The sequence below is a fragment of the Aulonocara sp. 'chitande type north' Nkhata Bay genome, linkage group LG23, assembly GCF_057382095.1.
Source record: "Aulonocara sp. 'chitande type north' Nkhata Bay isolate Kocher_YH1m ecotype deep benthic linkage group LG23, A_spYH_male_GT1.1, whole genome shotgun sequence".
NCBI classification, from domain to species: domain Eukaryota; kingdom Metazoa; phylum Chordata; class Actinopteri; order Cichliformes; family Cichlidae; genus Aulonocara; species Aulonocara sp. 'chitande type north' Nkhata Bay.
Window position 1 is genome coordinate 30277696 of NC_141365.1, and position 15580 is coordinate 30293275.

The 15580-nt window shown below is 41.4% G+C and overlaps 4 non-coding genes across 4 annotated transcripts; 1 reads left to right on the forward strand and 3 right to left on the reverse strand.

The window, feature by feature from the left end:
* Window positions 1–13365: 13365 nt before the first annotated feature.
* On the reverse strand, window positions 13366–13438 carry trnam-cau (transfer RNA methionine (anticodon CAU)). The gene has a single exon. It is a non-coding gene; the product is annotated as a tRNA-Met (tRNA).
* Window positions 13439–14028: 590 nt separating this feature from the next.
* trnag-gcc (transfer RNA glycine (anticodon GCC)) lies at window positions 14029–14099 on the reverse strand. Its single transcript has one exon. It is a non-coding gene; the product is annotated as a tRNA-Gly (tRNA).
* Window positions 14100–14221: 122 nt separating this feature from the next.
* Window positions 14222–14293, forward strand: trnae-cuc (transfer RNA glutamic acid (anticodon CUC)). Its single transcript has one exon. It is a non-coding gene; the product is annotated as a tRNA-Glu (tRNA).
* Window positions 14294–15478: 1185 nt separating this feature from the next.
* On the reverse strand, window positions 15479–15551 carry trnam-cau (transfer RNA methionine (anticodon CAU)). Its single transcript has one exon. It is a non-coding gene; the product is annotated as a tRNA-Met (tRNA).
* Between the last annotated feature and the right edge of the window lie 29 nt (window positions 15552–15580).

A 15580-nucleotide genomic window follows, 5' to 3' on the forward strand; every position in this document is an offset into this window, starting at 1 on the left:
TGCTAACCATAGCTGTGTAGCTAGCCACCACACAGAACATCATTAAATATACCAGCTAGCCCAACTTCAGACAGTAACCCTACAAAAGCTACTGCTGAGCTTTAGTTTTCTGTCTTCATTTATATCAGAAGTGATAGCAGAGCTGTACATTTTAATCTTTGCTGTGGTGGTTAAGCTGCCGGATTTTTGGCTTCACTACCCTCCTTTATAGCTCATGTATGTCGAAGCTCGGTTTGCTCTTCGTGGCGTTTCAGCACACGAGCCGAAATGTGGTGGCCTTGCTGGATCTGCTGTCCACCCGCCATGTGATGACCCGCCTCCAGGATCCCCCCAGCCAAGGGAAATACACCGCTCTCAAAACACCGCTGCTGCAGCGGTACTCCCTCTCTCACATAAAGTGGGTCATGAAACTCCTCTCTCTCTCAGGCATGGGTGATGGTACCGCTCTCGAGCCCATGGAGAGCATGCTGTCCTTCCTAGGAATGGATGACAGTCGATTCCTCTTCACTCATGTCTTCCTCCAACAGTTGCCAGTGCGAGGTCGCCTCACCAACTCAATGCTGCTGGCCGCAAAGGATTACCGCCCTCTTGCAGAACAGCTGCTTGTTTCACTTAAACAAGCAGCTGTTTTTTATGTGCATTAAAGTTATATAAAAATTCAACAGTGCAAATGCAAGGACATATCCTCAGCATAACCATGTATAATATCCACAAAACGTAAAAAGAGGTTATACACACACAATATGGTAATATTATGTTGAAGCACAGTACATATCACTCCGCAAGGCTCCTGCCTACGATAGCCGTAATGCTCCGACAAATTATATTCACATAGAGTTCAATTTCTTTCTTAAAAAGTGAGGTTTCTTGCTCGAGAACTTACATTTATGGATATGATATTTGGCAAGGAGTAAAATCAGATTAATGAGGTAAAGAGCATTTGAGTCTTTCCAACTAAAGTCAGTATAACCAAATAACACATTTTGGTAAAAAAGCACAAAATTTGATAATATGTTCTTAGAGATAAAACTAGCGATGTCTTTCCACAAAATCTGTGTAAAGGCACAAGACCAGAATAGGTGCGAGCAGGTCTCCGAGATGATCTTACAGAAGGACCAAAAAGTATCTATATCCCTCTTACATTTTTGAAGTAATCATTTAACAGGGTAGAATCTATGAATTAGTTTAAATGAAATTTCCTTCACTTTGTTAGTAAGGAGGAATTTTTGTGGCAAAGACCAAACGTTTTTCCAGTCAGTGTCCTTGACAAAATTAGACCAGAAAGAAATGGAAGGAGGAATAGAGATATGTGACTCTTGGAAAAGAGACTTAATCTTTGCATTCACACCTTTACAAGAGGAGAAACAAATCTGACCTAAAGGAGTGTCTCTCAAGATAGGGCGGGACATGAACAGGTGTGGGGAGGCAGTGGTATTTCTAAACGACATGGACAGACCAGGTGGTATGGCATCAAAAACAATACAAAACTCCTTTGGGGATACTGGGATGTTATATCTGGATAGGAACTCTGAGTAATTGTATAATAAGCCTGCGTTATTGAATAGTTGACCTACCAGAAGTATACCATTATTAAACCAGTTTTCAAAGAACAGCGACTTGTTCTTGTAAAGAATGTTACAGTTGTTCCAAATATAATATCTTTGTGGAGAAAAGTTATGTTTATAGATCAAGGACCATGCCAAAAAAGCTTGTTGATGAAAGTTTGAGAGTTTAATTGGGATTTTCTGAATATTGTAGTTGCAGAGAAGAATAAAGTCCAAGCCACCCAAATGTGAAAAGATATGATGAGAGAGTTAAGGGTTTTTGAGATATTTTTTAATCCAATTTATTTTGAAAGTATAATTTAGGGAGCTGAAATCTATAAAATTTAAGCCACCATTGTTGTAATTGTTCATAACTACGGATTTGCAAATGTAGTGAATTTTGTTTTTCCATAGAAAATTACATAACAATTTATCAACAGATTTGCATGTAGAGTTATCGACATGTAAAGATTGAGCAGCATAGGTCAGGCGAGACAAACCCTCAGCCTTGGTGAGCAGCGTTCTACCCTTTAGGGACAAATCTTTTTGCAACCAATTGTTGAGGACATTTGAGTTTTATTGATGATAGGGTTAAAGTTTAGAGCGTTCCTAGAATTCTTATCCTTGGTAATAAGGATTCCCGAATATGTTACACAACTTTTCACTGGAATACCGTAAACACAGGACACAGTACACTTGTTCACTGGTAGCAGTTCACACTTATTGAGGTTAAGGGAGAGGCCAGATGCTCTGGAGAAAGTCTGTGAGTCTGTGTGAGGTTTTTAAGATAAAATTTGATATTAATTTTGTAAATTTGTATTTGGACCTGGTTGCTGGCTCGGTCTGGGGAGGGGACACAAAGCTCTTACAAGCGCTATTAGCGGCCAGCAAAAAATCAATAACCAGAAAGTGGCTAAATCCAACTCCGCCAACACTTGAGGATTGGTTTAATGTGGTTTTTGAAATATTTAAAATGGAAAAATTTACATTCTCCTGAAAAATTTGAAAAGACAAATTCTACAAAATATGGAATAAATGGATTAGCTTTGTGTGTCGTCGTCCCCCCCTGAATTTGGGTAAGAGCAGCCCTGACTTGGTGTATCTCCAATGTATTGTACAATGTCAGGTCGACCCTCTACTTATAATATGTATTGAATGTACTTTATGTAAATAAGTTGAACATGCTGCATTATGTATACACTGTCAAGCCACCGAGTTCACTTTTGTTATTTGAATGTAAAACGAAAGGACTAAGAAAAAGTCTTTTTTTTTTTGACTAAATAATATCTATGCACTTTATTGTAACAAGTCCTTTTTCAATAAAAATATAATATATAAAAACAAAACAAAACATCAGGACCTGGGGATTTATTACATTTTAGCTGACTTGCTGCATCTGAAACTTCTTTCAAAGAGACTGGTCTGTTACAGAAATCACTGTCCTCTTTGGACAGCTGGTTCACATTAGGGATGGAGTCAAAGAACTGAGAAGCCGACTTCTGACAAATGTGTAGAGATTACTGTAAAACTTTGAGCAGAAGTTGGCTATTTTCTTTGGCTCATCGGTGATTGAGCCATCAAATTTTAAATACTGAAGTGAACTGTTTTGACTGCTGCCTTCTTCAAGCCATCGCTTAGAGGCTTAGAGGCCTTGGTACCCTGTGAACCATGGGAGGGGGGACTGCAAACCTAACTTCACTTAACTTTAGGAACTTTAACATGGGATGGAACAAAGTACAGTTCTGAGAACAGATGGGCACAGAACAGTGCATTAAAATGAAAATAATTCTCTCTAAATTTTACCAGTAAGAGATAAAAAGGGTCAAAAAGAGAGTCAGAGTAAAATAGTTCTGAAGGTGATACGCATATTAAGGTGCATCTGGAGTGCATAAGAGGAACATAACTAGTGTCTACAGCCACAGTATCTTTCTTCTCTCTCTCAGCATAAATTCATTCATGAGGGGGAAATTACAGTGAGAACATGTGGAGGCTGTTAGAGGGATAACATAGTGAGTTCAGTGCATTGATGTGACATTGTCCTGAAGGATTTAGTTATTCTTTATGGTTAAAGAAATTGCAATAATTTATTCATATTTATTATAAATAATCCTAATTATACATCTTGCTTCCATGTTTGTATCCTGTGTCACTAAAAATACATTTTATTTTAGTTTTATACATTGATTAATGACCTGCAGAATCTCCTTATCATATTAAGTGATTCATAATTGTCACTTTATGCTTTCTCCATCTCTAAAGTGATGACATCCTTGCATTACATACTTTAGGTTCATTTTCTGCAGGCAGGTTTCTGAGAGATAACAGGCAGATGTAGAATATAATATGCAGCATTCTATAGATGGATGCATAAAAAATGAAAAATTATATGTATGTGCTAACTTTCTAAACACTTTGTTACATTTATGATAAAGTAGATAAAACACATTTATGTCTGCCTTGGCTCATAGTTCTTGTCTTTAAATGAACTTTGTGTGTGTTTCAGGTCCTGCACTCTTAAAGACTGACTGAACCAGCATTGCAGTCATGGGTCACTGCGCATCACAGGGAAGGTTGAAGCCGCCCACTGCACCTGTAAGGCTGGAGTCGTGGAGACCTGTCCCTGCTCTTCTGTTTAAAGTAGAAGCAGCAGTGCGGATCCGTGGCACAAGGACTGTTACAGATAAACCTGCATACTGGGTTTTGCTGGGTAATATGACCAAGATACAGCCAGAGGTTGGCCATAAGATAGACTTCTCCTCTTCAGCTGCCCAAAAAAAGGCTCTCAATCAAAACATAAACAGACCATCTGTATTGAAAGGTCAAAGTAGCCGTCCTCAAAAAAGAAAAATCCCACCTGCTACTGTGGAGGAGTTGTCACTGCTATTGGATACTTTGCTGGCACACAGTAAAGCTGTGGGTTGTGGGAATGACCCATAATGTTTTATCTAGGGGTCTAGATTTATGCCTGAAGTGCACTGCCATGTAAATAATTTGCATTTACTGAATATGTACTGAGTGAGTCCCACTCTGTTCAAAAATTGAATAAAGAAACAAACTAATTTTTGCCTCTTTTTTTAAAAAATTAAAACCACTTTATAGAACATCACATCAGTTACAATGTAGGATCCATGTCATTTATAGTTTACAAATGACAAAATGTTTACACAAAATCATGACAGTGTTTACATGATATCACCGACTACTAACATTACTTTATTTACTGTATCTTTTGAAAAAAATACCGCTATTTATACAGCACAAGACTAAAGAATATTTAACAGGAGCAAGTTTCATTTTCCCCTGGTTTTACTACCACACTGTTCACCAAACCTTCGCCATCTTATCCAGAAGGGTCACCTCTTCACCCTCACATGGAAGAAGTAATCTGATTGGCATGGTGGTATGTTTGAAGCAGGTCCCTTGTGTAGCGCTGGAACCCAGTCACGATGTGTTTCATCCATTTCATAGGCTGGTTTGCTGCAATAATGCCAAATAATTAGCAAGTCTATAAATAGAAGGTAGTTCTGCAAAATCACTCAGTAGGATGTTTGTTCTAATTTGCTATGACCTCAGAGCGCATCGAAAATAAAACTAACAGGCTATAAAGAGTGATATAAACATATTTAGCAGTTACCGGAATGAAAATGTCTGGAGCACCAACAGATATTTGGAGATGGAAGGGAACTGGATATCAGCTCGTCTCACAGCTGTTATCCAGGCTAGACACCTTCGTATGGTAACATCCGATACACGAGCTCCCTCATGTTGCTTCTAGGTGGGGAAAGAATGAAAAGATAAACCATTTTCAAGCTTATTTTCTTGCCGGTCGTGCAATCAAACATTGCAGCTGACCACACAGCAAATACGAACCATGGCTGTTGTGTGTGCCTTCGCTCCCTTTTCGCTTGCACTTTGTTTTGACCCCGAAAATGGCGGATCAGGCCAAAATCCTTTCTATGCCCACCCCCGTGATATCACGCTCCAAAGCCCTATAACATCTCTAATTTGATATATTTTGTCATATTTTCACAGAATGTTATTCCACGGTTTTCTAATGGGTATTTATGAAGACAGTTTTGTGTGACTGGTAAACTTACCTTTGTATGGACAACGGTCTTATGTTCTACTCTGAACATCTCAAGGTCCTGTACCCATGCGTCAGTAAACTGGACCTGGGCTTGTCGCAGGGATCTGAAGTTACTAAACCCTTCATGAGTGTATGTACTCAAACTTAGGACCATATAATTATAAATATGAGCATGATTTAAGTTGGGCAGCGCGCTAACGTCTTTAGTCCACTCTGTATGCTCGTATGGGTCTAACCCTTTCACTCCTTTGATTTTTTTTCCTCATACCTTTTCTTTTTGCCTTTTCGTCAAGTCTGTCTTTATACGGACCTGCCGTGTTCTCCCTCATTTTGTACATAACTGTTTTTGGGGCAAATAAAATGCAAGTAGGTATTAAAACCTCAGAATGACTGGTTACCGGTGCTGGAAATGACCGCGGTAAAGTGAGCCGTCATTTGTGAGCCGCGGTCAAGCCAGCCGCCTCTTATCCGCCGAATAAATTTCCTTGCGCTTTTACACCAGTCTTTACCGTAGCGCCTTTTCGCTTTATATCCTGATTGAAAGCCTATACTCGCGCACATGTGCGCGCGCGCGAACAGTCAAACGCACACGCGCGCACACAAATTACAATGGAACAGCCCAATACAGTCAATACAATTATGTCTATTTCAAAAATTCATTAAAAATCATCCTGAGTAGTTGAGGTACAACTTTCAACACATCCCTCTTCTAGGACACCTACTCTACCTGTGTGCCAAGTTTCATCCAGATTTACTGTAAAATTCCTCAAACATTAAAGGACATTTATATGCAATTCAATACAGCCAATACACTACAATTATGGAAATTTCAGAAATTCATTAAAAATCATCCTGAGTAGTTGAGGTCCAACTTTCAACACATCCCTCCTCCGGGACACCTACTCTACCTGTGTGCCAAGTTTCATCCAGATTTACTGTAAAATTCCTCAGAAATTAAAGGACATTTTTATTCCACGCAATACAGCCAATACAATAGAATTATGTCAATTTTCAAAAATTCATTAAAAATCATCCTGAGTAGTTGAGGTCCAACTTTCAACACATCCCTCCTCTGGGACACCTACTCTACCTGTGTGCCAAGTTTCAGCCAGATTCACTGTACAATTCCTCAGAAATTAATGGAAACTCCTATTCAATCCAATACAGTCAATACACGACAATTATGTCAATTTTCAAAAATTCATTAAAAATCAACCATAGTAGTTGAGGTCCAACTTTCAGCACATTCCTTCTCTGGGACACCTACTGTACCTGTGTGCCAAGTTTCATCCAGATTCACTGTAAAATTCCTCAGAAATTGATGGAAACTTCTATTCAATCCAATACAGTCAATACACTACAATTATGTCAATTTTCAAAAATTCATTAAAAATCAACCATAGTAGTTGAGGTCCAACTTTCAGCACATTCCTTCTCTGGGACACCTACTGTACCTGTGTGCCAAGTTTCATCCAGATTTACTGTAAAATTCCTCAGAAATTGATGGAAACTTCTATTCAATCCAATACAGTCAATACACTACAATTATGTCAATTTTCAAAAATTCATTAAAAATCATCCTAAGTAGTTGAGGTACAACTTTCAACACATTCCTCCTCAGGGACACCTACTGTACCTGTGTGCCAAGTTTCAGCCAGATTTACTGTAAAATTCCTCAGAAATTAAAGGACATTTTTATTCCACGCAATACAGCCAATACAATAGAATTATGTCAATTTTCAAAAATTCATTAAAAATCATCCTGAGTAGTTGAGGTACAACTTTCAACACATTCCTCCTCAGGGACACCTACTGTACCTGTGTGCCAAGTTTCAGCCAGATTTACTGTAAAATTCCTCAGAAATTAAAGGACATTTTTATTCCACGCAATACAGCCAATACAATAGAATTATGTCAATTTTCAGAAATTCATTAAAAATCATCCTGAGTAGTTGAGGCCCAACTTTCAACACATTCCTCCTCTGGGACACCTACTCTACCTGTGTGCCAAGTTTCATCCAGATTTACTGGAAAATTCCAAAAAAAATTAAAGGACATTTAAATGAAATTCAATACAGCCAATACACTACAATTATGGAAATTACAAAAATTCATTAAAAATCATCCATAATAGTTGATGTCCAACTTTCAACACTTTCTTACTCTGGGCGTCCTACCGTACCTCTGGGCCAAGTTACATCTCAATTCACTGTAATCTTTATCAAAAATTGAAAGAACAATTATATGTCAATGCTGGATGTGTGTCCTTTCAAAGTGACACTAAATAACAGAACTCAGGCACATCAGGGAATAATCCAAAAGGCGGATTTATTAAACAAAAACAACATACAAAATATCTCTAACCCATACTACATAACCTAAAAAGAAACAAAGGGACACTTAGAAGCACAAGCAAACAATACTGAAAGGGCAAGAGACACAGTCCAAACATAATCCACAACTAAAACGCCAAAAGAACAAGTCATCCCACATAGCAGACGGGTCTTGCCTGGATCTGGTGTCAAGCCGGCACTGCTGGCTGACTTCTGGCATGGTAAGATGGCACTGTTTATGTGATGGCATGCCACATTTGGCCTGATTGGGTGAATGTGACATGTTGTATAGAGCACTTTGAGTAATATGGGTAAGTAAAAAAGCGCTGTATAAGAATCAGTCCATTCACTGTCTGAACAGTTTCGTCATGTTACTTTTGCACTATTATGTTCAAGCACATGTTGTTATTACATGGCTTACATGGCTAAGGTACACATTAGGCTGACATCTGGGGCCAGAGCTGAAACTGTTCTGGGCCAGCACAGGGCCAGCAGTGTGTCTGCAACTGGCCTTGTGCTGGCTCATGTGTGGGCCACCTCTGGTAAACCAGATCTGGGCCACCATAGGGCCGTCATTCTTTGCGGTACGCAGGCCATGTGTAAGCACATTGTGTGGGACAGATCCAGGCCATACCAATTTTGCTATGTGGGAGGAATTATGTAAAAATAGAAACATCATAAAAATGAAAATGAACATAAAGTAAAATGTACTGAAAAGAACATCAGTATGGCCATCATTATTTGCTTGGAAAGTCTAAAGTTCCATGGCTTTGAACAACCAGAGAACGCAATGCCCAGCTTAGAGTGACTAAAAGTAACTTCTTTTAACATTCTGTCATTCTGCTTCTATATCAAAAATCCACTAAAAATAGTCATTTGAAAAAAAATATTCGCCACTTTTCATCAGTTTGGGTTCCTCTGTTTATAGCAATTTTTAGAAAAGAACCCAATACCTTTGTCACTATACAGTTGTACAGTGAGATACAGAGCATCTCCTACTCATTGCAAACATGCTGGGAGGGTGGCTCTATCCGCCTTAGTGCAGCTGCTGTACCATACTGTGATGCAGTAAGTTAGTAGGCTCTCAATGGGCGAGTGGTGGAAGGGTGAGCTGTAGTCCACAAAGAGCATTCTGGCGTTGCTCTGCCGCTGTTCTAGGTGACTCAGCACCGAGTGGAGGGTGATGGCATCTTCTGTGAATCTGTTTGCACGGTATGCAAACTGGTGGGGGTCGAATTCTGGGGGGAGGTAATCCTTGGTGTGCTGAAGGACTAGTCTCTCAAAGCATTTCATGATTACCGGTGTGAGGGCCACAGGGCAATAATAGTTCAGGCTGGTGATGGGAGACTTCTTTGGCACTGGGATGATTGTGGCTGATTTTAGACAGGATGGGATGGCTGCTTCATCCAGTGAGAGGTTGAAGATTCTGGTGGAGATGAGGGTGAGCTGGTGGGCACATGGTCTTAGCACTTTACCACGTATTCCGTCTGGACCGGCCGCCTTCCTGGGGTTCACTGCTAGGAAAACACATCTGACATCGTGCTCCGTTACAGTGAATGGAGCGGTGCAGGAACCAGGTGAGGATGAGGATGGGAGCAGGGCTGAGGCAGATGAAGGGCGAAGAAGCTGTTTATTTCCTCTGCTAGCTCCACACTCAGGTTTTCTGTTTTCACAGTTCTGCCTCTGTGGTTTATGATGTCTATTATTCCATGCCACACCTCTCGTGTGTTGTTGCTGGACAGGTGGGACCCCTTTTCAGGTCAGCTCGAGCAGACCTGTACAGAGCTCTGTCAACAGACCTACAGGGAGTGCAGAATTATTAGGCAAGTTGTATTTTTGAGGAATAATTTTATTATTGAACAACAACCATGTTCTCAATGAACCCAAACAACTCATTAATATCAAAGCTGAATGTTTTTGGAAGTAGTTTTTAGTTTTAGCTATTTTAGGGGGATATCTGTGTGTGCAGGTGACTATTACTGTGCATAATTATTAGGCAACTTAACAAAAAACAAATATATACCCATTTCAATTATTTATTTTTACCAGTGAAACCAATATAACATCTCCACATTCACAAATATACATTTCTGACATTCAAAAACAAAAACAAATCAGCGACCAATATAGCCACCTTTCTTTGCAAGGACACTCAAAAGCCTGCCATCCATGGATTCTGTCAGTGTTTTGATCTGTTCACCATCAACATTGCGTGCAGCAGCAACCACAGCCTCCCAGACACTGTTCAGAGAGGTGTACTGTTTTCCCTCCTTGTAAATCTCACATTTGATGATGGACCACAGGTTCTCAATGGGGTTCAGATCAGGTGAACAAGGAGGCCATGTCATTAGTTTTTCTTCTTTTATACCCTTTCTTGCCAGCCACGCTGTGGAGTACTTGGACGCGTGTGATGGAGCATTGTCCTGCATGAAAATCATGTTTTTCTTGAAGGATGCAGACTTCTTCCTGTACCACTGCTTGAAGAAGGTGTCTTCCAGGAACTGGCAGTAGGACTGGGAGTTGAGCTTGACTCCATCCTCAACCCGAAAAGGCCCCACAAGCTCATCTTTGATGATACCAGCCCAAACCAGTACTCCACCTCCACCTTGCTGGCGTCTGAGTCGGACTGGAGCTCTCTGCCCTTTACCAATCCAGCCACGGGCCAATCCATCTGGCCCATCAAGACTCACTCTCATTTCATCAGTCCATAAAACCTTAGAAAAACCAGTCTTGAGATATTTCTTGGCCCAGTTTTGACGTTTCAGCTTGTGTGTCTTGTTCAGTGGTGGTCGTCTTTCAGCCTTTCTTACCTTGGCCATGTCTCTGAGTATTGCACACCTTGTGCTCTTGGGCACTCCAGTGATGTTGCAGCTCTGAAATATGGCCAAACTGGTGGCAAGTGGCATCTTGGCAGCTGCACGCTTGACTTTTCTCAGTTCATGGGCAGTTATTTTGCGCCTTGGTTTTTCCACACGCTTCTTGCGACCCTGTTGACTATTTTGAATGAAACGCTTGATTGTTCGATGATCATGCTTCAGAAGCTTTGCAATTTTGAGAAAGCTGCATCCCTCTGCAAGATATCTCACTATTTTTGACTTTTCTGAGCCTGTCAAGTCCTTCTTTTGACCCATTTTGCCAAAGGAAAGGAAGTTGCCTAATAATTATGCACACCTGATATAGGGTGTTGATGTCATTAGACCACACCCCTTCTCATTACAGAGATGCACATCACCTAATATGCTTAATTGGTAGTAGGCTTTCGAGCCTTTACAGCTTGGAGTAAGACAACATGCATGAAGAGGATGATGTGGACAAAATACTCATTTGCCTAATAATTCTGCACTCCCTGTAAAGTCAGCATTGTGGGGTTTGAGGAGTGTGCAGATGTCGCTGGTCATCCAGGGTTTTTGGTTTGGGAAAACCCGAATGCTTTTGTCCACAGTCACATTTGCAATACAGAACTTGATATAGTCCAGTACTGATCCTGTGAAAGTTTCTAATGCAATATATTATACTTTACCAATGTAACGCTGCATGCCAAATCAATTTTGAAAATATCTGTGAATTTTGTATTGAAAAATGCAGGTATCTTTCAGATTTATTTTTATGTTATCAAAAATGTATTAAAAGTATAAGCATGAAAAATTACAAGAGTGCAATAAAAAATATAACCAAACAAGCTTAATTTACAGTTTGAAATACAGAAGATAATGAAAATATATAAATAACTACCTATTAATCCCCATATCCAAGTATCAAGATGTGTAAAAACAAATTACATTCTTTCCTCAGTTTCTATTAATAAGACTTAAATTTACATGAAATTATTCAAAATTATATAGATTATTCATATATACAACACTAGTAGGTTTTAGATGAAGTGTCTTGCCCAAGGACACAACGACCGAGACTGTGGGAGCCGGGGCTCAAACCGGCAACCTTCCAATTACAAGACGAACTGCCAACTCTCACTATGCAATGTACTGTTTAAAAGAAAAAACCTTTTTTTGCCTTGACAACATACATTCATCTTCATTTCAAAAAAGTAGTTATTTTTCACACAGAGAGCAATACCATTCTCCAGCCTCTGCTGTCCAAAACTACTCTGTATTCATCTGGAGGCACTGTGTGTGAAACCACTTTAAATAGCTCTCATGCAGGAACAAAGCAATTGTATAAAATGAAGTCAGGGATTGGAGCTATAAATAGATTAATATAGATATATGAAAATAAACTTATATATAGACATAGGAGCACAAGTTTTAACATTAATGTTTCTGGGATATAATAAACAATATAAGCATACAGGTGTCTAAGCAAACATTGTGGCATACAAAGTGAGAGTGCAGTGAGTCATGTTTATTCCTGTTCAATATGTGTCTGACACAAGTGGATGAATTAAAAAGTCTGACAGCAGCAGCAACAACAGGCAATGCCTTCCTAATGACTTTCTATCTGTTTACATCTTTTTCTTTAATGCCTGTATCCCAGCTTGAAGAGTCTTGGACCCTTTTTCTAGTCAGTGGGTGTGTGGACAAAGAACTCTGGCTTGTCACCCAGTTGGATTTCCTGGTATTTGTAAGATGGCACTATCTACAAATCAGGACACATTAACTATGATATTAAAAAATGACATGATGACATAGTTCTTGGTCAGTTTACCAAGCATTTCTCAGTTTTGTTCTTTATAGTTATGTTCATCATATCATTGCTTGTGAGTCCTGGATTATTTGATGATATGTTTACATTATGTATTCTTTTGTTTTCAGTTCCATATTTATTTTAAGTGTAGTTCTTCTTCAGCGTTCGACAAGTGGATGGAACACTTGTGAAAACACTCTAGTGTTAAAGCCAGTCTTGTCTTCATGTCTGTTTATGCTTTTGTCTGTGTCAAGCTCGTGTGTCTTAGTCTGTGTTTTAGTTTGGTGGCCTCTTGTCTCTTTCTTGTGTTGAGTCTTACTTCCACTGTCTTCTTATTCCCTAACCCTAACCCATCCATAGGGGAGGATCGCCTGCCACGTGTGAGTCCAATGCAAAGACATTCCTAACCCTACCTGGACAAAGTGTCCTAGAAGAAATAACAGGTAGGAGTCATTTGGGAGCCAACGTGTGGTGCCCCGCAATTCTGACCTGAGAAAAGAAAGAGGAATTGTGGTGAAAGTTGGATGAAGTGGCACACATCCATAGGGGAGGATCGCCTGCCACGTGTGAGTCTTGAAATCAAACAGATGGGAAGGCTTTCCACGGTCAATGGCAGAATGATTTGGATTGATCCCTGTTCTAGATCTCGCATCGGAGGAGGCTGAAAATCCACTACAAAGGAGTGGTTCTAAGGCTCCAGCGTCCTCGAAATGGGTAGAAGAGGTACAAAATGGATGGACCAACTCTGTACCAAAACACCTGCCTCGTGTGAGGCTCGAACTCACGACCTTCAGATTATGAGACTGACGCACTGCCTACTGCGCCAACGAGGCTGACAGGGGACCAGAAAATGGACGATTTCTCGAAGCTGCACAGAAATGAAATTCAGCTTGGACAAACAAAGGTGAGTCCCCAGGTATTTAAGCCCTGAACGGGTTTTGGAGGTGAAGAGTGCCACAGGAGATCCTAAAAACGGTGTTTTGACCCAGCTCCGGCTTACCTGAAAGGGACAAGCGGTAGACAATGGATGGGTTGCCTTTGCCACGTACTGTGTATCAAGCGAGGCTCAAGACACCATCTTCCCCCAAAACGGACCATTCTTCTTTTGTCTCGTAGTACCGTCTTAAGTTAAATTCCTTAATTACAGCCACATTAGCTCCACTAATAAGACACACGGGTTTACCAGCAATGTCTGTAAACATATATTCAGTCACCCACTGGCGCTGGCAGGCGACAATTCTAAGTCTGCCAATTGTCGCGCCACTGTCCAAAGTCTCCTCTCAACAACATCTTGACTTAATGCAGATACGATGTCCAACCCAAGTTTGGTTTGCACAGGCTTCTTGTTCCAAATCTTGATGCCGTCTGGCCGTGACCGAGAACAAACTTAATGCCCCCCAAGACCCCACGCATAAAGGAACCGTGCATTGGCCGGGAATCGAACCCAGGTCTCCCGCGTGGCAGGCGAGAATTCTACCACTGAACCACCAATGCTCACACACGTGGCAGTTTTCTCAACGAATTCGCGCCATTGCCCAAGCGCTCCTCTCGAGGCGCAGCGGAAAATGTAGCCCGATACACCCACGCGTCACTCATCAAGACATCTCTGCGGCAGCTCCCTGATGGTCTAGTGGTCAGGATTCGGCGCTCTCACCGCCGCGGCCCGGGTTCGAGTCCCGGTCAGGGAAACTGTGTTTTGCCCCACCTCCGCCTTACCCGAAAGGGACAAGCGGTAGACAATGGATGGGTTGCCTTTGCCACGTACTGTGTATCAAGAGAGCCTCAAGGCACCATCTCCCCCCAAAACGGACCATTCCTTGAAGCCGTCAACAAATGAAGCAGAGTTGCCAGTTCTTCAAGCCCAGGATGAGCTGCCGTCTTGGAGGTGAAGGGTGTGACAGGACATCCAAAAAATGTGTGGCCGAACTGCGCATCAAAACATGCCTCCCGTGAGGATAGAGCTCAACACCGCCAGTTTTCGAGACTTGCGCATGGCAGGCGACAATTCTACCGCTGAGCTAACAACCCTTGCATGTCCGCCAATTGTCCCGCTGAATTCGCGCTACTGTCCAAACTCTCCTCTCCAGACGCTTAAAATGGATGCACAAACTCTGCCACGTACTGCGCATCAAAGCACATCGCTTGCGTGAGGCTACAAGTCACTACCTTCTGATTTCGTGATTCACATGTGGCAGGCGACAGTTCTAACGCTCAGCCACCAGCCCTTACAAGTCTGCCAATTGTCTCGTCGAATTCGCGCCACTCTCCAAAGTCTACTCTCAACAACATCTTGACTTAATGCAGATACAATGTCCAACCCAAGTTTGGTTTGCATAGACTTCTTGTTCCAACTTAACAGTCAGGCAAGAATGACTTCAAATTATCCCTCTCCATGGACCCTGTTGGCAAAGGAACTCCAGGCAACCTCCAGAGACTCAGCTCGGGAGCTGCTGATAACCAATTATCAGCCCTTGTTCATCCGCTTCCAATGCAAAGACATTCCTAACCCTACCTGGACAAAGTGTCCTAGAAGAAATAACAGGTAGGAGTCATTTGGGAGCCAACGTGTGGTGCCCCGCAATTCTGACCTGAGAAAAGAAAGAGGAATTGTGGTGAAAGTTGGATGAAGTGGTTTCAGAGGGCCGGCACACATCCATAGGGGAGGATCGCCTGCCACGTGTGAGTCTTGAAATCAAACAGATGGGAAGGCTTTCCACGGTCAATGGCAGAATGATTTGGATTGATCCCTGTTCTAGATCTCGCATCGGAGGAGGCTGAAAATCCACTACAAAGGAGTGGTTCTAAGGCTCCAGCGTCCTCGAAATGGGTAGAAGAGGTACAAAATGGATGGACCAACTCTGTACCAAAACACCTGCCTCGTGTGAGGCTCGAACTCACGACCTTCAGATTATGAGACTGACGCACTGCCTACTGCGCCAACGAGGCTGACAGGGGACCAGAAAATGGACGATTTC